Source organism: Plecotus auritus (genome assembly GCF_963455305.1).
Source record: "Plecotus auritus genome assembly, chromosome: 7".
Lineage (NCBI taxonomy): Eukaryota > Metazoa > Chordata > Mammalia > Chiroptera > Vespertilionidae > Plecotus > Plecotus auritus.
Genome location: NC_137774.1, coordinates 28,945,695 through 28,968,222, shown reverse-complemented (window position 1 = coordinate 28,968,222; position 22,528 = coordinate 28,945,695).

Genomic DNA, 22,528 nt, shown 5'->3' with positions numbered 1-22,528 from the left:
ATAAATATGCCGTGAAAAGAAAGTAGGAAAGGAACTGAGACCCATTTGTAAAATATTTCTTGTTCTCAGTATCCAACACACAGGAATACTCTGATGAAATTTTAATGTGTTGTGAAATCGACAATAACATTCTCAAAGAATTTTCATATTACAGAAAACTATACTCAACACCATCTGTGCTGAAAAATTTGGTAAAGGGCAGATGGAATTCATGCTCATTTTTTTTGGGGGGGGGGTGTTAATCCTTACCCAGAAATATTTTTCCATTGATTTTTAGAGAGAGTGGAAGGAATGGGGAGAGAGAGAGAGAGAAACATCAATGTGAGAGAGACGCATCGATTGGTTGCCTCCCAAACACGTGCCCCGACCAGGGCCCAAAATCAAGCTTATAAATGAGGTACATGCCCTTGACCAGAATCAAACCCAGGACCCTTCAGTCTGCAGGCTGAAGTTCTAACCACTGAACCAAACAAGCTAGGGCCATGTTCACCCTTTTAAGAAACTACCAAAAGGTTCTCACCTTTTGTTACCTCTCTAGTACATTGGAACTATGAATTGAGAAAGTTATATACCTCATACTTCAGTTTCCTTTTCTGTAAAATAGAGATAATAACTATCTCATATAAGATAATTTATGTGAAATATTTAAAACTGAGCCTGGGAATTAGGATTTTTGAGTACCTTCAAGTGAGTTAGCTTCTTTCTTACATTTAAAATTAAGTCAGAGTTAAAGTGAGATTTAAGATTGCTATTAGGAGTTACTTGTAAATGGGGCACAGACAAGTAAGTCCACAATGTAATGTGCTACTTTGAGTGTATGAGTTAAGGGTATTTAATTGTAAACATTGGGAACAGGTTATCTGCCTTATTTAAGTAAAATCTTAGGTATTAGAAGGATAATGGGGTGATTGACAGAACCAAAGGCCTACAATATGCCTGAGGTGGCTTGCCTCATGTCTAAGTACCAGCCACCACAATGTCACATGAATATAGAAGGAGGTTCATTTGATTTCCCCAAATCTACCAAAGGAGACAGCTGCCCAGCTTTGAAAGCTTTCTATCAGAAGTTGCACATGCAGATAATGGCGGCGGAATAGACAGACGTGTTCCGAGCCTTGTCCCGGAGCAGAAAGAAAGAACAGCTGAGGGTCGCACAAGGAGTGTTTGTTGGCTGGTTGGGAGACAGCTGAATTCCACAAGGAGGTGGGGGACTGCTGAACGGGGTTCCCCTGACCTGGCAGCACCAACTGTGGCTGGGTCCCCTCCCGGAGCTGCGGGGTTGGACGCGGAGTCTGCGCCATCTTGATCCGGAAAGTGGAGCTTATCTGAAGCCTGAGAATCCACAACGGCGGCACCCCAGGAACAGCTGCGAGCCCCAGAACAACGCTCCCCAACTGGCACAAGCACACGGGTTCAGAGGAGCTCTACACTCCACCACAGAAAGGTCAGATTTCGCCTGGGATAAGGTGAGGTCTCTGGTCCCGGCGGGAGAGAGGAACGCGCGTTTTGCGGGAGCTGGAGGACCAGGGAAGTCTGTGCCTAGAAAAATCTGTGGCTGTAGGGGCTGGCGTGATCTGTGATTGTGGAAAGGGGTCCTCAGAGCTGCTAAGAGAAGGGCACTCTAAAAAGCAACCCATTTTGATCTGAAGTGCAGGGACACCCTAAGAATTTCAGGCAGTCCAGACTTACGCGCAGCCCCTGCGTTCCCTGGGTGCCTGGGCTTACGCGGAGTCCCGGAGTACGCACAACTGGGCTTTTTCCTCTTGAAATTCTTGCTTCTGATTACTAAGCCCAATACATAGGATCACCCAGTTGGGGACACCCTGGGAGACTGCAGGGGAAGGTTGTTTTTCTGGAACCTGGGGATCGGAGCGGGGAGTGACCATCAGAGAGTAAGCTCTGAGGCAGACCACTCCCACAGGCCAGTGACGAGTGCCACAGAGAAAGAAGGCTCTAACACTGCCTAGAGAGGCCATAGATAGACCCGGAAGTTAATCCAGAAACACTGCCACCCAGGGGCTGAATCACAAATCGACTCTTGTGTAATCAAAAATAAAGGAATACGAGAAATTAAGACACACCGCCTGCTTAAAATCAAGACTGGATTACAACACCGAAGAGCAGTGGATCGCAGGGAACTGCAATACTGTCTGGACTGAGAAACAGGCGTGCCAAACAGAAAAACAGAGGAAGTGAATGACCTTCACTACTTCACATTTTATTTTTACCTTTTATTTTTTTATTTTTTTTATTTTTTTTTATTTTCATTTTTTGCATCTTTTAATCAAGAAACTTTTTTTTTCTTTTTTCATCACTTGATTTTACCTTTTTAATGATTACATTTTTATTTTCAATCCGTATTATTACTACTGCTATTTTATCTTTTTTTTTTTTTTTAAAGTGTCATTTTATTTTCTCTTCATTTTATTTTGGGATTAGGGTTCTACATTCTATTTTTATCTTTCCTTTAGCATCGTTTTACTCTATCTCAACTCTACCTTTAGGCCATCACTCTCTTCCTAACCTCCCCCTTTTCAGTGTCCTGTTTATCTTACCCTTTTACTGCTTTAGATTTTCCCTATTCTTTCTGTTTACCCCTTGTTAAAATTTCACCCTACTTACATATCTAATCTCCAATCCTCTGCTCCAAGTCCACATACACCTCTCCCTTCGCTGTCTGAGCTATCCATAAACTTGTCCTTCTCTCTGTCCTTTTGTTGTTGTTTGCTTGAATGTAGATTATATCCAATTTTTATGCTTTTTTGTGAGATTGTTTTGCTTATTCTTCTTTTGTTTATTTTTTTGTTTGTTTTGTGCTTCAGCTTTCCCTTGCCTCACTCCATATTAGTTGGTGTGGTAGTTTGTACTAATCCCCAGGCACTTGTTACTGGCATTTTCTGGGATTAGTGATTGTTCTATTGGAGTTTTATCCCCAACATATATAGTCTGTTCCCCTTTCTCTCTTAGTCACTTTCTTGTCTCTCTTACTTTTTTTTTTTCTCTTTACTTTCCCTTTTCCCAATTTCATTTTCACAGTCCTTTTTTCTTCTTTCTTTCTTTCTTTCTTTCTTTCTTTCTTTCTTTCTTTCTTTCTTTCTTTCCTTTTTCCTCTTCTTCTTTCTCTCCTATCACCTAATTTGCCTTTCTCTGGTGGTCACCTTTATTGGAGGTTATTAATATCGTGAATACATTCCTGTTCAGTGCCTTGTGAGTTGTACCTGGTAGTGCTGTATTTTGTGCCTTTAAATCAAACCAGGAGAGAGAGAACTACATAACCAGACACCCAGAGAAGAGAGACCATGGGGAGACAAAGAAGCAGCCCGCATATGAAAGAAAAGCAGGCACCACCAGAAAAGGAAGTAAACGAAATGGAGGCAAGCAACCTTCCAGAAAAAGAATTCAGAGAAATGGTCATAAGGTGGCTGAAAAGAATGGAAGACAAATTCGACAATATGAGCAAGAACCAAGAGGAAATGAAGAAGAACCAAGAAGAAATGAAAAATGACATCGCTGCTGTAAAGAACTCAATAGAAAGCATCAAGAGTAGACTAGAAGAAGCAGAGGACCACATCAGTGAGCTAGAAGACAAGATGGAAAAAAATACCCAAGAAAAGCAACTTCTGGAAAAAAAAATTAAAAGGCAGGAGGAGAGTCTAAGGGAACTTTGGGACAACACGAAACAAAACAACATCCGCATAATAGGGGTTCCAGAAGGAAAGGAAGCTGAGCAAGGAATAGAAAACCTCTTTGAAGAAATAATGACAGAAAATTTCCCAGATATAGGGAAGAAAAAACACACACAAATCCAAGAAGCTCACAGAGTCCCAAGCAAAATGAACCCCAAAAGACCGACACCAAGGCACATTATAATTAAATTGGCAAACACCAATGACAAAGTAAGAATCTTAAAAGCAGCAAGAGAGAGACAGAAAGTTACATACAAAGGAACCCCCATCAGACTAGCAACTGATTTCTCAACAGAAACTCATCAGGCCAGAAGGGAATGGAATGAAATATACAAAGTCATGCAAAGGAAGGGGCTGAATCCAAGAATACTGTACCCAGCAAGGCTGTCAATCAAAATTGAAGGTGAAATCAGGAGCTTCACAGACAAAAAAGGACTAAGGGAATTTATTACCACCAAACCAGCAATGCAAGAAATGCTAAAGGGTCTGCTGTAAAAAAAAAAAAAAAAAGAAAGAAAGAAAGAAACAGGAAGCGAAGAAGTAACACAGGGGTAAAGAATAGGAATGGCGACAAATAAGTACCTATCAATAATAACTTTAAATGTAAATGGATTAAATGCCCCAATCAAAAGACATAGGGTAACGGATTGGATAAGAAAACACGACCCATATATCTGCTGTCTACAAGAAACCCACCTCAGAAAAAAAGACGCACACAGACTGAGGGTGAAGGGATGGAAAAAGGTTTTCCAGGCAAATGGAACTGAAAAAAAAGCTGGGGTAGCAATACTTATTTCTGACAAATTAGATCTCAAACTGAAGGACATAACAAGAGATAAGGAAGGCCATTTCATAATACTAAAGGGAGCAATCCAACAAGAAGAAATAACTCTGGTAAACATATATGCACCCAATACAGGAGCACCCAAATACATAAAAAAACTCCTGGAGGATATCAAGGGAGAGATTGACAGCAATACAATCATAGTAGGGGACTTTAATACCCCACTATCACCACTGGACAAATCCTCTAAACAAAACATCAGCAAAGAAACATCAATCCTAAATGACTCACTAGACCAGATGGAATTAATTGACATCTTCTGAACATTTCACCCCAAAGCCACAGAATATACATTCTTCTCAAGTGCACATGGGTCATTTTCAAAGATAGACCATATGTTGGGACATAGGCAAAGTATCTTCAAATTCAAGAAGATAGAAATCATATCAAGCATCTTCTCAGACCACAGTGGCATAAAACTGGAAATCAACTACAATAAAAACAACCCAAAGAAATCAAACACATGGAGACTAAACAGCATGCTATTAAACCATGACTGGGTTACCAGAGAGATCAAATAAGAAATAAAAAACATCATGACAACAAATGACAATGAAAACACTACAATCCAAAATCTATGGGACACAGCGAAAGCAGTCCTGAGAGGGAAGTTCATAGCTCTACAAGCCTACTGCAAAAAACAAGAAACAGGGGTAATAAATTACCTAACCCAACAACTCAAAGAGTTAGAAAAAGAGCAACAAGAAAAGCCCAGTGTAAGCAGAAGGAAGGAAATAATAAAGATCAGAGCACAGATAAACGACATAGAGACCAAAGAAACAATACAAAAGATCAACAAAACCAAGAGCTGGTTCTTTGAAAGGATAAACAAGATTGATGAACCTCTAGCCAGGCTCACCAAGAAGCAAAGAGAGAGGACCCAAATAAACAAGATCAGAAATGAAAGAGGTGAAATAACAACAGATCCCGCCGAAATACAAAGGATTGTTAAAAAATACTACGAACAACTCTATTCCAACAAACTGGACAACCTGGAGGAAATGGACATATTCCTAGAAAAATATAACCTTCCAAAACTCAATCAGGAAGAATCTAAACAGCTCAACATGCCAGTAACTATGGAAGAAATTGAAGCAGTCATCAAAGAGCTTCCAGCAAACAAAAGCCCGGGGCCAGACGGCTTCACAGGAGAGTTCTACCAAACATTCAAGGAAGAACTAAAACCTATCCTCCTCAGACTATTCCAAAAAATTCAAGAGGAAGGAACACTTCCAAGCTCCTTCTATGAAGCCAGCATCACCCTAATACCAAAACCAGATAAAGACAACACAATGAAGGAGAATTACAGGCCAATATCCCTCATGAATGTAGATGCCAAAATCCTCAATAAAATTCTAGCAAATCGGATCCAGCAGTACATCAGAAAGATCATACACCATGACCAAGTAGGATTTATCCCAGGAATGCAAGGATGGTTCAATATCCGCAAATCAATAAATGTGATACATCACATAAACAAATTGAGAGATAAAAATCACATAGTCATATCAATTGATGCAGAAAAAGCATTTGACAAAATCCAACACCCTTTCTTGATAAAAACTCTCAACAAGATGGGAATAGAAGGATCATACCTCAACATCATAAAAGCTATATATGATAAACCCACAGCTAACATCATACTCAATGGGCAAAAACTAAAACCATTTCCCCTAAGAACAGGAACAAGACAGGGATGCCCACTCTCACCACTCCTGTTTGACATAGTACTGGAAGTATTAGCCACTGCAATTAGACAAGAAGAAGAAATAAAAGGCATCCAAATTGGAAAAGAAGAAGTAAAGCTGTCCTTATTTGCAGATGACATGATATTGTACATAAAAAACCCGAAAGACTCCATCAAAAAACTAACAGACTTAATAAATGAATTTGGCAATGTAGCAGGATACAAAATTAACACCAAGAAATCTATGGCATTTCTATACACCAACAATGAACTTACAGAAAGAGAGACTAAAAAAGCAATCCCATTTTCCATCGCACCAAAAAAATTAAGATACTTAGGAATAAACCTAACCAAGGAGGTAAAAGACCTATATGCGGAAAACTACAGGACACTGAAAAAAGAGATAGAGGAAGATGTAAACAGATGGAAGAACATACCATGTTCATGGATTGGTAGAATCAACATCATTAAAATGTCCATACTACCCAAAGCAATCTATAGATTCAATGCACTCCCCATTAAAATACCAACGGCGTATTTCACAGACCTAGAAAGAACTCTCCAAAAATTCATCTGGAATAAAAAAAGACCCCGAATAGCCACAGCAATCCTGAGAAAGAAGAATAAAGTAGGAGGGATCTCAATACCAGATTTCAAGCTGTATTACAAAGCCACTGTCCTCAAAACAGCCTGGTACTGGCACAAGAACAGACATATAGATCAATGGAACAGAATAGAGAATCCAGATATCGACCCAAACCAATATGCGCATTTAATATTTGACAAAGGAGGCATGAGCATACAATGGAGTCAAGACAGTCTCTTTAATAAATGGTGTTGGGAAAATTGGACAGATACATGCAAAAAAATGAAACTAGATCACCAACTTACACCATACACAAAAATAAACTCAAAATGGGTACAGGACTTAAATATAAGACGGGAAACCATAAAAATACTAGAGGAATCCACAGGCAGCAAAATCTCAGACATATGCCAAAAGAACTTTTTCAGTGATACTGCCCCTAGGGCAATGGAAGCCAAACAGAAAATAAACAAATGGGACTACATCAAAATAAAAAGCTTTTGCACAGCAAAAGAAACCATCAACAAAACAACAAGAAACCCCACTGTATGGGAGAACATATTTGCAAATGGTATCACTGATAAAGGTTTAATTTCCAACATCTACAGGCAGCTTATACAACTTAATAAAAGGAAGATAAATGATCCAATAAAAAAATGGGCAACGGACCTAAATAGAATCTTTTCGAAAGAAGACAGAAGGAAGGCCAAGAGACACATGAAAACATGCTCAAAGTCACTAATTATCCGAGAGATGCAAATCAAAACAACAATGCGATACCATCTCACACCTGTCAGAATGGCTATCATCAACAAATCAACAAACGACAAGTGTTGGCGAGGATGCGGAGAAAAAGGAACCCTCGTGCACTGCTGGTGGGAATGCAGACTGGTGCAGCCACTGTGGAGAACAGTATGGAGTTTCCTCAAAAAACTGAAAATGGAACTCCCATTTGACCCAGTAATCCCACTCCTAGGAATATATCCTAAGAAACCAGAAACACCAATCAGAAAGGATATATGCACCCCTATGTTCATAGCAGCACAATTTACAATATCTAAGATTTGGAAACAGCCTAGGTGCCCATCAGCAGATGACTGGATCAGAAAACTATGGTACATCTACACAATGGAATACTATGCTGCCGTAAAAAAGAAGGAATTACTACCATTTGTAGGCACTTGGATGGAATTAGAGAACATTATGCTAAGTGAAATAAGCCAGTCAATGAAAGAAAAATACCACATGATCCCACTCATTTGGGGATAATGAAAAACATTATAAACTGATGAACAAAAAGATAGTTACAGAGGCAGTAAAGCATCAAACAGACTGTCAAATTACAGGGGTAAGGTTAGGGAGAGGTGGGGGAAATAAGAGATCAACCGAAGGACTTATATGCATGTATATAAGAGTAACCAACGGATGCAAAACATTGGGGGGTGAGGGCATGTATGGGAGTGGGGTGGGGGTGGGGGGCAATGGTAAGATATGTACACATATAATACCTTAATAAAAATTTGAAAAGAAAAAAAAAACAAACAAAAAAAAAAACATTTTAATGAAATAAAAAAAAAAAAAAAAAGTAGCACATGCAAAGTCAAGAAGACATTGGGTGCAGCCGGTGTGGCTCAGTGGTTGAGCATTGACCTATGAACCAGGAGGTCTCAGTTCAATTCCCTGTTGGGACACATGCCCATGTTGTGGGCTCAATCCCCAGTGTAGGCCGTGCAGGAGGCAGCTGATCAATGATTCTCTTTCATCAATGATGTTTCTATCTCTCTCTCGCTCTCCCTTCCTCTCTGAAGTCAATGAAAAGGAGACCAAAGCAAAGAGAGAGAGGATAATGAGTGAATTGAGAAATTATTCAAGGAATCCAAAAAGTAGTAAGTGGGTAAGAGGAGTAATTAAAGAAGAGTTATCTTTTCTGAAAGATTTGGGATTTCATTCCATGGGCTGTGGTCCTCTGTGACTATGGGCAAATCAGACCTATTGCAGGAGGGCAATTTGTAGTTTCTATGACTAACTTAAGAGCATATGTCACCCAGTCATTTTTGGCCTTGCAAATAGAGTTGAGGCTTCTGGAGTTTCAGATTCCTGCTCTAGAATGAACTTCATTAGTACTTCCCCAGTTTTGTATTTCCCCCCTTAAGGGAAGTGAAATCATGTCCCAATCTGCCAGGAAGGGTTTTGTTTTCTTTTCACTCCCTTATTGCCCTTGCCTCTTAACATTGCACACTGCTGCCACTAAAGGATTCGTTTTTCATTCCTGACAATTCAGCAGATATTATTTCATTTTAAAAATATATTTTAATTGATTTCATAGAGAGGAAGGGAGAAGGGGAGAGAGAGAGAGAATGATTTCATAGAGAGGAAGGGAGAAGGGGAGAGAGAGAGAATGATTTCATAGAGAGGAAGGGAGAAGGGGAGAGAGAGAAATATCAATGATGAGAGAGAATTGTTGATCAGCTGCCTCCTGCACACCCCCTATGGGATCAAGTCTGCAATCCAGGCATGTGCCCTCACTTAAACTGTGAGCTTCTGGTTCATAGGTCCATGCTCAATCCCAGCCACACCAGCCAGGCTAATATTATTTCTCTGTATCAACTGAAAGGTAGTTCATTATAGACTCAGACCTCCAACACCAGCCAGTCACTCGCACATGGAGTAGAGTATTGTATACAGGGAAGGTCGGGAAACCCTGGGCCACTTCCTCTGTTGGTCCAACAAGGGGATCCATGCTTCTACTCATTGCTGTGGGGCCATTCAACAGAGTGACAGATCTCTGATAAGGGCCAGAATCCAGTGACCTTCCTCTCTGATGCCATCAATCATGTGCACTGGAGGTAGGTGGCAATTCCGTTCCACAGGCATAGTGAGCAGATTTTGCTAATGGGTTCTGGCACCATGCTGCAAGCTACCAGAGTCGCTGCACATGACAAAGCATTTTGAGCTGTGTGAGTTAAAGGGAAAAATCCACCCATGTGAATAACCCAGGTTTTTCCAATGCAAAGAGTTTGCTAATTTCCTAAGCACAAAGCAAGTTTAATTAAAGCTAGTGGAGCAAGGGAATGCCACAGTCGACTGTGTTTTCTTGGAGCTCACATCGTCAGAGCCAGGCAAAATATGAAATGTGATGATATAAGCATTGTTAGGTAAACAGGCTCGCTCACTCCAGGCACTTCCCTCAATCCCTGGGGCACTTTAAAGTCTTTACCGAGGCAGAGCTCCGGCTCCTCCTCCTCCCCTTTGTAGCCCGCAGCCTTTCTGATGTATTAACAGCCACACTTGGCTTCCAAGAAGCATAAGGCAGAAGCAAAACCCAAAGGGGGAAATGCCTCTGCGCTTGCCTTTGGCAGGACTCTGGGCTCTGTCTGTTCCAGCAGCCCCTTCTCTCCTGCTCCCAGGAGAGGTGTTTTCAGAGACTTGCTGCAGGATTCCCACACCTGCTTTGGGGCCTGGGCAAACGGGCTTGACCATTTGCAGAGTCCTTTTTCTTTTTCTTTTTTTTTTTTTTACTAGTACTTGCCCATCTGGAGAGAAGAGTCTTTTTTCAGGTCATAAAATAATAAAGTGAGTTTGTGCTTACTCCTCCAGAATTCCACAGAATAGGTTGTTTTAAAAAGTGAAAATGTAATGGAATTTCCCTTTATTATTCTCTTTTTTATCATCTATACTCTTTATTTCTACTATTACATACATTTTCTGTTTATTGATACCATTGCATTTCTCTCTCTTTTTTTTTCTAGTTCCCAAGAGCCCAGTCCTGTTGTGAAAGGCAGAACCTACCCCAGAGAGCGGAGCCCTGCCCTACAAGCCAAGCCAGCCGGGAAGAGCTCAGCCTAGCCCCTGGGAGCCCAGCCAAGCCCGGGGGACCGAGCCTGGTCCCAACGTGACTCTCTTTCCCTCTCCCTTCCTCTCTCTCTAAAAAAAGAATGTAGGGGTGCTGGAGGAGCAGACTTACCATCAAGCAGGGGCCTGGTCCCTCAGCTTCCACTGCTGGGTTTCTCAAAGCTGCCCTGGTCCCTGTGTTTCCGGAAGCTGGTTTGGCTTCCCTTTGCTTCTGTCAATCACCCCATTATCCTTCTAACACCTAAGCTTTCACTTAAATAAGCCAGAGAACCTGTTCCCAATGTTCACAATCAAATACCCTTAACTCATACACTCAAGAAGAAGTAGCGCATCACATTGTGGGCTTGCTTGTCTGTGCCACAGTTAATTCCTAACAGCAATCTTAAATCTCACTTTAACTGACTTAATTTTAAACATAAGAAAGAAGCTAACTCACTTGAAGGTACTCAAAAATCCTAATTCCTTAATTCCCAGGCTCAGGTTTCAATATTTTACATAAATTATCTCCCAGGAGATAGTTATTATCTCTATTTTACAGAAAAGGAAACTGAAGTAGGAGGTATATAACTTTCTCATTCATAGTTCCAATGTACTAGAAAGGTAACACAAGGTGAGAACCTTTTGGTAGTTTCTTAAAAGGGTGAGCATGGCCCTAGCTTGGTTGGCTCAGTGGATAGAGCCTCAGCCTGCAGACTGAAGGGTCCTGGGTTTGATTCTGGTCAAGGGCATGTACCTCAGTTACAGGCTTGACCCCTGGCCCTGGTCAGGGCATGTGTGTGGGAGGCAACTGATTGATGTTCTCTCGCACATTGATATCTCTCTCTCTCTGTCTCTCCCCCTTCCTTCCACTCTCTTTAAAAAGCACCATGCTCTATTTGTCAGGCATAAGAAACCAACATCAGTCCATTACTATTACTAAACTGTCCATTTAGATTTCACCAATTTTTTCTCTTTACTATGAGACTTCATTCTCACTTTATACTTTACTTCAATTTTTTAATCTTCAGCATCATTTTTCCCAATACATAAAAATGTTAAAATGCAAAAAAATAACAATAAGACAGGCATCTTGCAAGGCATTCTACATGCTTTACATGAACTATCTCACACCGCACAATATCTGCACATAAATAAGTGGCTATAATTTCTACTTACCTATGAAAGCCTGAGGAACCAAAGAATTGAATGACTCGTATAAGGAAAATGGTATGTAACAGAGCTATAATTTGAACCCCTTTCTTTATTTTACTTTAATTTATTTTTGACAGTATTACAGATGCCCCCCACCCTCGCCAAAGCTCTTCTCTCTTTTCACACTGTCCTGTGCTTTCTGTTAACAAGTTAAACTGGACCATCCTGAGGTCAAATAAGTTGACTTTCCTATTTCTGAACTCAAGCTAACTGACGGGGCAGGTAAATTAAGGCAGGAAATCAGAGGACAGTGAAATAAAAGGAGATTCACCAAAAGAAAAACCAATGCATATTAACTTTGCACATTTTGCATAATCTTTAATGGCCACTTTAAATCACAGTGTGCTCCAGACATTGGGAATATAAAGCACACTCAACTTCTGTGCTTGTAGCTCGGACCTGGAACTGCATTCCACTGTGATTTGTTCCCATTTTCATTAGATCTTAAGCTTTTAAAAAATTTTATTTCTCCCTCCTGTAGAGTCACCCATAAAATATGTTGAGGGATCATATCTTCTCTCGAGGCCGTTTTTTCAGGTGCTCTATATTTCAAAGTGATGGCCCAGAGGTGGAAAAGAGAATAAAGCAGAGGAAGATACATTGAGAGGGAGGCTGCAACTGTGGTTAAAAGAATAAAGCAGAGAGAGACTCGAAGAGGAAATAGGCTCTTGGCTTAAAGTATCATCTCTTAATACAGGTGAGGATTGTATCATCAGAGTTGTATTTTCATGAGACTGTATTTATTCATAGGTCTTAAAGCTTGGAAAGTAAGGTCTTAGCTAGAAAGTTTAAAACTTATTGAAATCTGAACTTGTCTAGAAGCTAAGCTTTTTCTGGGTGGAGTATTTCCTTATGATTTGGTTAAGTACTGACTTGGCTTAGATTTAGTCGCCATTTCTGGCTGAAGGGAGTGTTAGCACAGTTACTTGTGAGATTAAGACACTATAAAAACCTTGACTATAACTGTGCCTAATATACCAAGGAGGAAATCAAATGCCAATGTTTGAAAGTTGTATTAAGCCAGGAATATGTCTTCTAAATCTTACTACAGCAGATTGTCACTTTTTGAGAAAAAGCTACTCAAAGAAATATTTGAGAGTCCTCGAGGCGTAAGTGAACATATAAATAAACACAGCTAAGATGAATAAAATTCCGGTCATCATTATATTGTAAGCTTCTCCAAGACAAGGAGCATGCCCCTCTTTCATGTACCATCCAGCTTACCTTGAGACCTTTAAAAAATGGTCTTCCCTGATGAACCCATTATTTGTGATATAACATCTATGACAGGAAAGGATAGGTTTAATCATTTGTACCAGGACTTTGAGAAATGATCCAAGAGTTTAAATTTAAAATCCTTAGGTTCTGCCAGCTACTACTTATTCACTCTACGATTTCTGGAAAGTAATTTACAATACAGAGTGCGATGACATAAAAGAGAGTACTTTTAAAAATATAGGCTGATATACAATGTTGTGTTATGAATGGTCTAAAGTATAGTAAATAACTTAGCTGGCCCTTTGCTGCTTGTTTTTATCATTTCTACCCAGAGTATGGGTACCATGATTGTATAACGAGTTAAACCAAAGTATAGGATGTGCCATTTATAAACATTATTCTGATCCCAACAGAGATACATGTTGCAATGTAAGCAGATTGCACAGTATTTTACTTACTAGGAAGAAGCCTGGCCCATAGTTAATATGTCAGAATTAATCTGGTTTTCAGATTAAAAGGGATAATAATGCCTTAATTGCCATTCTTCCAAAGTAAGCTTATATATATATATATATATATATATATATATATATATATATATATACTTTTTTATTGATTTCAGAGAGGAAGGAAGAGGGAGAGAGAGAGAAACATCAATGATGAGAAAGAATCATTGATCGGCTGCCTCCTGCACACCCCCCACTAGGGGCTGAGCCTGCAACCCAGGCATGTGTGTCCTGATTGGGAATCAAACCATGACCTCCTGTGCATAGGTTGACATTCAACCATTGAGCCATGCTAGCTGGCCTCCAACGTAAGCTTTAGAATGAGGTAAAGCAGACCCTGAGCCTAGGATTTTGAGTGCTAATGATTTGTAGGAAATGCCCCTAGAAGAAAGAGGTGAAGATGTGGAAGAAGGACATAAAAGGGGGAAAAGCCAAGCAGGTGCAATTTCAAGGGAAGTTTCAGTTTTAGCCTGATTCCCACAGGAAGCTATGGAGTATTTACTATACCTCAAGATTTGTGCCCCAGGAGGCAGGGGAGCACCCGACAGTCATTGGCTCCTGGCTGTAGTAGGGGGTGGGGGTGAGGGGTTGGGAGATTGTGACTGGGTGGGAAGCAACTTGACTCAGCAGAGATATCATCTCCCTTTCAGTTTCTGGTCTGCCTGCCTGAGTCAAGGACATTTGGTCACAAGTAATAGACAACACTTTAAGCAAAAAGAAATTTATTACACTAACACCTGACTACTTCATAAAACACTAGACAGTCATAATATCCTGGTCATGATGCTATAGGCCAAGCATGTCAAACTCAAAGGCTAACATGGGCCAAATAAACGAGGCATGCAGCCCATGGGCCATGAGTTTGACATGCTTGCTGTAGGCCGTTAGACATGAGCAGAGCAAGGATGCCGGGCCAGATACAGAAGGTCATCAGGGTGGTGACTATTCCTCCTCTAACATGCAGTTTGGACCCCCTGACCTTTCCTCCCTAGAGATAACATCTAGGCCTCAGTTGTGTTTCAGCTCTAGGCCCAGATCAGCAACAAAACAAGCCACTGCTAACATCAGGACCAGCTGCATGGAATAATAACCCCCTGCCCTGGTGCTGGCCAATCAATCAGTGGAGACCACAACCCTGAATGGACATACCTGGAAGTCTATTGAATATTCTATTAAGATTTTTCCCTGGGACCTCCCCTACAGTCTCCACCCTTAAAACCTTTAGGATGGAGGACTCAGTACGCTCTCCCTCCTGGGAGCATGCCTATGCCTTTCTCTTTTCTGTCCCCTTCCCTCTCCCCAAACCCAGGCACATTACCATTAGCTTCTTCACTCCCAAGCTCCAAAGGCCCTTCCTTGACCTCCATAACTCATCTTCCTAAGCCCATTTCTTCTAGGAATTACTTCTACCTCTGTAATTTACCCAATAAATGTTCTCTTACATTTTGGGTCTTGCTTTGAATTAGTTCCTATCCAGAACTCAAGTACCAATGCTGACTCCAGGTTTAATCTGACTCCACTGGTCAGATAACAGGTGCCATTCCCACTGCCTACAACAGAAGAACCCACCCGTTCACCTGAGGCTTGGATATGGCAGCTCTCAGGGGATCAATGAGGGCTGGTAGGTAGCTCCCCAAGCATTTCTACTGTACTGTAACCACAGAACCAGCTCAAAATGGTCCTATCCTGTTGAAGGAGGTACTTAATTGCTTTTTGGAGACAACAAACCAAAACTGTAAGTCATGCAGCTGAAGCATGAGCATAGGAGAGAACTCTGACCTCCTCCAGCTGTGCCCAGAACCAAAGGACCATATGACCAGAACTTGAACACAGGAATCCTTTCAGAAGCAGAGGGTTCCTTATTCAGGAAGATCCTGGGTTTTTGTTTGTTGTTTGTTTGTTAATCTTCACCCAGGATATTTTTCCCATTGATTTTTAGAGAGAATGGAAGGGAGAGAAGGAGGAAGAGGAGGAAGAGAAGGAGGAGGAGGAGGGGGAGGAGGAGGAGGAGGAGGGGAAGTAGGAGGAGGGGGAGGGGGAGGAGGAGGAGAGGGAGGAGGAAGAGGGGGAGGAGGAGGAGGGGGAAGAGGAGGGGGGAGGAGGAGGGGGAGGAGGAGGGGGAGGAGGAGGGAGAGGGGGAGGAGAGCAATATGGATGTGAAAGAGACATTGACTAATTGCCTTCCACATGCACACCAAACGGGCCCGGCGTCAAACCTGCAACCCAGGTATTTGCCCTTGACTGGGAATGGAACCTGAGACCTTTCAGGGCAAGGGCTAACGTTCTAAACACTGAACAACATCAATGAGGGCTGAAAAGATTGTTTTTATGCCCCTTACCATAAAAGCCCAAGCTCCAAGGTCTTCCAGTTAATACTTGCCCCACCAATGCTTCCACATACCTGTTCCCACTTATTCTTAAAAATCTCCCCCAAACCCTGGATCAAGGGTATTCAGGCTTTTGAACATTAGCTTCCTGTTCTCTTGGTTAGTCCCATTCATAATAAAATAGCCAATCTTTCTGCACTGCCATTCTCTGTAACAGTACTACCGGTATATATAGTACATAATGCCCCAACATATAGAAGAGTGTAAAAGGTGGCCATTAAACATTTTGCTCTTAGAAGAATTTACTTTAAGGTTTATTTACTGATATTTTAATTATCTTCTATTATACATAATGTCAATAAAATCTGGAAATACAGAAATGCATAAACCAGCATCCTTGAGAGTTGCCTTTATGGTAAGATTGTCCTCAAATAACATATACATAGTAGCATCACAAATTAGTAGAACCTCTTAGAAAGCAATTTGATAATAAACACAAGAGCTTTAAACATGTTCATGGCCACTGACCCAGTAATTCTACTTAAAAGACTTCAAAATATGGGGGAAAGCTTTATGCACCATATGTTCATTTCAAAAGCCTTTAGAGAAAAGTAGAAAATATTCTGAACATTCTTCAAGAAGGAATTAAAAACTTACTGAAATATTTTTGAGTCCTTAAAGTTCTGGTCATGGAGAGCATGAAACACCATGGGAAAATGGCCAGGTACTCCCATGGGAAATAGCAGAACACAGTACTTGAAGGGAACTCAGACGAGAATGAGGCTAAATATGCCCAAAGAAAAAGAAATTACCTCAAGACACCAATCGTGATTAAATCAAAATAATGAAATCATAAGCTTTATTCTCTATATCCTGAATTGTTTCCAATGTGTTCATATTATTTTATTAAAAAAATGGCTAAAACTTTGCTAAAGCATCATCACTACCCTCCACACCAGATATAGTTCATATTCTCTGATGCCATTGCTTAACACTCTTCTATGAGTTACCAGCCCTCTTGAAACTTATTTTTTGAAAGAATTTTATGAGTGAAAGATGATATCTCTAAGAACTTGGAAACTACAGACAGGAAACTAGAAAAGCCAGATTAAGTATCTACTGTGGAGGACTTTAGAAGGGTCTGAACAAGGGGCTCTGTTTAAAATAAAATAAAATAACATTACTGAAAGTGGAGGGGGACCTGGAAATCCTTAGCAGTATTTGAAACTGTCAATTAGAAAGCAGCAATATGATAGAAGGATCTACATCATTCAGTACATGTCTTATAAAGCATTCAGGAAAGCTACACAAGGAACAGTAATTAGCACATGCTCAAGTAACCATCAGCAATGTAGATTTTCTTTTTCAAGTGACTATTAACCTGATTTTCCTTCCTGTTTATAGGAGGCTGGAGTATTATAAAACCACACAGATGTAAAAGAATTTACATCTCCCATGCTCAGAATACATAAATGGTGGCTTCCCATTTGAAACTGTTTTGAGAACATAGTGCTATGCCTCTGTAGCATGAAAGAAATCCTTATGACATCACCAGGGGTTGGGAATTGTAATGTAACAATTTCCAAATTATGTTACACAGAACACCAGTCCCAAGAGATGTTCCTTTAAGGAAAACAGTTAGGGGGTGACATACTATTATATCTGTCATATGTTGTGTACATGTCCTCTTTAACAACCAATATATCACTAAAAATGTCCCCTGATAAAGATAACTATTTTATCAGCATGTCCCAAGCTTAATAGCTCATGCGAACTCCCTCCCCATCATGTAGTAACTATTGCCATCGAGTAAAAGTAGTGATAAGTAAAATATAGTTTTACGAAGACTTTGTGTGATGTTGGCAGATGTCATAGACTACATAAGACATAGATCCAATTTCTACCATATACTAGCTGCAAGAATCGGAGTCAATTACTTTGTTGTTGGTCCATAGGTTGATGCTCACACACTGAGCCATGCCAGCCAGGCTGGATCTGTTTCTATTGTCTGAATATTCTCCTGGCTATGGGTCATATATTTCTGCTTCATGGTAATTTTTTATTGGATGCACACATGATGAATTTTACATATTTGGGTCTTAGATGTTTTTCATATTATGGTTCTTATTTTTTTTCTTTTCTTTCTGAGATACAGTTATTTCCCATCAGCTGCATCATGTTGAGTCTTGTTTCTCAGACCTGTTAGGACAGGTCTGGGGCAGATTTCAGTTCATGACTAATTTGGCCCATTGCTAAGCAATACTCTCCTGAAGACCCTGTCTAATGCCCTGTGTATCAGAAGCCTTTTCATTCTGGGTAATGAGAATAGGAACTAGTCCCAGCCCTGTGTGGGCTCTGGGGATTGCTCCACCTGTAGGTGTGCATCAGTACGCAGATTCAAGGGCAGTCCTCTGCAGATTTCCAGCATTTTTTCCCCTCTCTGTGAAACCCTCCCAGGGGTGGGGAATATCCAGCCTGTGGGCCCTATAAGGCCCATGAAATCATTTGGTCTGGCCCTGCCAAGGCATTAGAGGCAAGTTAATCAAATGTTTGATCAAATATAGCAGGCTAATTTTTAAGTTGATCATTCTATATGGCCTGCAGATGATGTTATAAGTATCCAAATGACTCTTGGCAGAAAAAAAAAAAGGTACCCCACTCCTGCTAGAGCATTCTTCTCTAGCAATTTTGTCTACAGACTGACCTCCTCTCACTGCAAATTCTGTTTTCTTAACTCAGCCAGACCACCAGGCTCTCTTCAGCTTCCCCCTCCCTGTATGTTGGGAGAACCATGGGGCTCACCTTCTTTGTGTCTCTCCTCTCAAAGATCTGCTTCCTGCAATGCCTGTTGCTCAATGCCTGGAAACAATTTCATATATTTTTCCTAGTTTTCTAATTGCTTGAGCGGGGAGGGGCTGGGGTGGAAATTTGTTTCCTTACTCTATCATAGCTGGAAGAGGAATTTAAGTGTTATTTCTAATTGTAGAATAAAACTTAATGTTCTCTAGAAAATGAATTTCAGGCCTCAGTGGGCAGATGAGGGAAGTAATGTTTGTTTTGTGGTTATTTTCTTTTCCCTGGTTGGAAAATGGAAGCCTTGTCTGCTTTCACACGAGGCCAGCCTTCTCATCCCTTGTTTCTATGCCTTAGTTACTGAAATGTTCTATGTGGATCATTGATCCTACTAGTTTATGGTAGTCCTCTGAAATGAATTAGGTCACCATTTTGTCACTGAATAAAATACTTAAATGTAATAATTTGTGTCTAGCTTTTCTTTTGGTGATATTTGTTAATTCATATGCTTCAGAGTACACATAAGAATCAATTGAGCCCTGGCCAGTGTGGCTCAGTTGGTTGAGCGTTGTCCCATACACCAAAAAGTCACCAGGTCAATTCCCAGTCAAGGCACATGACTTGATCCCCAGTAGTGGGCATGCAGGAGGCAGCAGATCCAGTGTTTCTCGTTCTCCCTCTCTCTCTCAACTCAATAAAATCATTTTTTTTTTTTAAAGAATCAGTTGAGCCCTAACTGGTTTGGCTCAGTGGATAGAGCGTTGACCTGTGGACTGAAGGGTCCCGGGTTCGATTCCGGTCAAGGGCATGTGCCTTGGTTGCGGGCATATCCCCAGTGGGGGTTGTGCAGGAGGCAGCTGATCGATGTTTCTCTCTCATCGATGTTTCTAATTCTCTATCCCTCTCCCTTCCTCTCTGTAAAAAATCAATAAAATATATTTTAAAAAATAAAAAAGAATCAGTTGAACATTTTAAGTGAATATGCCCTCCACCCTGAACATTCCATTTCAGAGGGACTGCATAGATAGAGTTCCTAACAGTGATTCTGATACAACTCACAGTTGGGACTTACTCTTTTATTTTATTGATCTTTTTCATGTTTTGTTGATCAGTATGTCTTTGAATCGAAATGTCCATAATATAATCATAATAGGTCCTGATATTAGTGACCACAAAAACAAAAGAAGTTCTGCTGGAATTCAAAGTGTGATCATTTTGTATATTTTTTACATTAAATTTTTTCTTGTTTTTATTTTGAAAATTAACAAGTCTATTATAGAATATCTACCAATAGCTCTTTTACTTGAATACTGGAGAACTAACCTTTCCCGTATTAGACTGGATAATAGAGTTTCTTAAAGAAAAGCTGGATTGGTAAGCAGAAAAATAGCATTTCTTCACTTAAAAAAGCAATCTTGGAAGTTCCCTTTACTGGATGCTATCTCATACATTTAATGACTAAGTTATAGTTTAATTTAATCAGAATTTATTCATATGCTGGTCTTAGCACTGCAGATATAGATTCAACTGAGTCATAATCCTTGCTAACAGACAGCTAAGAAATAAAAATCAGAGGATTGTTAACAGAAATTAATGGAGTTAAAGATGGTCCTAGCAAAAACAAACAAACAAACAAAAACCCACATTTATTATTAAAAACAAAAATAATTCCATTTAAAAGTCTACACTGAATCAACTAACTTTTCAGATAACTTCAGTGTCATTTAGCATTCTTTCTTTCTTTCTTTCAAATACATTTTTATTGTTTTCAGAGAGAATAAGGGACAGGGGGAGAGAGAGAGAACAAACCAATGAGAGAGAAATGTAGATTGGCTGCCTCCTACATGCCCACTACCAGGGATTGAGTCTGCAACTTGGGCATGTGCCCTGACCAGGAAATGAACCATGACCTGCTGGTTCATGGGTTGATGCTCAACCACTGAACCACACAGGCCAGGCCATCCAGCACATTTTAGAGTTGAATTACAATTTTGTCAGAATGTCTAAATACAGTAATGAACCAGAACCATGAGAGATGTTTATTTCAGATCCTTGATAATACTTCTCAGACATGCACTTTTGTTTTTCTCTCCAGAAGCCACAGAAAAGTTATAATTGGAAAATGCTTTGCAATTCCAGATATGAGTAATTGCATATAATACATATTGATAGGTATCTGTGGTAGATGTGGTACTTGGAAGGTACAGGGAGATGCCCTCTTAAAAACTTGAAACTAACACTGCACTCTGTTAAGCAATAGTCAGTGATTGAAGGTAACAATATGTACAAATAACTTAAAAAGACAAAAGGACTCATAGGCCAGAGACTTCTCATAATCTGATAGTCTGTAATAATTTTGTTCTTCAAATGTCAGTCAGTAAAAGAGGCTAGCTTGCCTCAATGGAAGCAACAGAGAAATAAAGATTTCAGAATTCACCCTAAATCCATCCAGGACAAGGTAAAACTTAGCTGGCAAATTTTACGAATAAACTCTCTTTTTCGTGAGATACGTGCATTAAACCATTAAACAATTTATCTAATTCTCTATACCTTGATTCTCTTTAGACAACATTCTGATCATAATTTAGTTTTATTTATAGGTGTGTCTATAGTGAGAGAAGATGTGAATCACAAGGACTAAAATGCTTTGACTTCTTTTTTTTTTTCATTATAAATGAATACATTTCATTGTATCTCAATAAATATGTTTTTTGGGCTCAGATGATACAAGTGCTTGCCTGAGAAATAGGTCCACTTTCATGGAAAGACTAAATTATATTTTGAGTCAAAAACAGACCTGATAAAGTCACCTAAGCAGACAATACCCATCATTCAGTATCTTTAACAGCAATATATCATCTGTATATTGTATAGATCCGTGGTCAGCAAACTGCGGCTCGCGAGCCACATGGGGCTCTTTGGCCCCTTGAGTGTGGCTCTTCCACAAAATACCACAGCCTGGGCGAGTCTATTTTGAAGAAGTGGCATTAGAAGAAGTTTAAGTTTAAAAAATTTGGCTCTCAAAAGAAATTTCAATCGTTGTACTGTTGATATTTGGCTCTGTTGACTAATGAGTTTGCAGACCACTGGTATAGATGAATGCATTTAGTTAATCCATTCAAACAGTTAAATGAATGATTATATATAAGATGCTTCAACAAGTGTCTATCTTATAGTAAGTGTTCAACAAGTGTTAATGTTATTGTAGTTGAGTTTCTCATGTACTAGGCACTTTCTCGGATGCAAGACTAATAGCTAATATTTTCTGTGTTTCTTATGGTCCAAGCATATATCTAATTTAATACTTCTAATTACCCTATGCAGTAGATATTTAAATGCTCACCACATAATGTAATGAAGTAATAATGATCTTGCCCAATGCCAATAGGGTTTGTACTCAAACCTAGTACTTCTGATTCCAGAGCCAGGTTTCCATTCTTTGTGCTATGTCAGTCTTGGCTGATTTCACACCGACTATTCAAAACTTGTCTGGGATGATTCATTTAGATCACCAAGGTGAACGTATATATCTTACAGAAAGAAATTTAGTTAATATCAACTGAGTTCAGAGCTATAACCAGAGAGAGGCAAACTTGCTACTTGAAGTAAATGTCATAAATTTGCATTAGCTGTGTGCTGTAAGGGTTGTCTTTTCATAAAGTCAGGAACAGATAAATTATCATAAATTTCCTTTGTCACATGAACTATCCCCCTACTCACCTCACCCGAAAAGGCTGAATATTTCAAGTCTATAATTTTAGTATTAAGACTTCTAGGAAACATTTAAAAGGTTATATAGTTTGAGAATGGAATGACCCTTGCATCTTGTTTTTGCCTC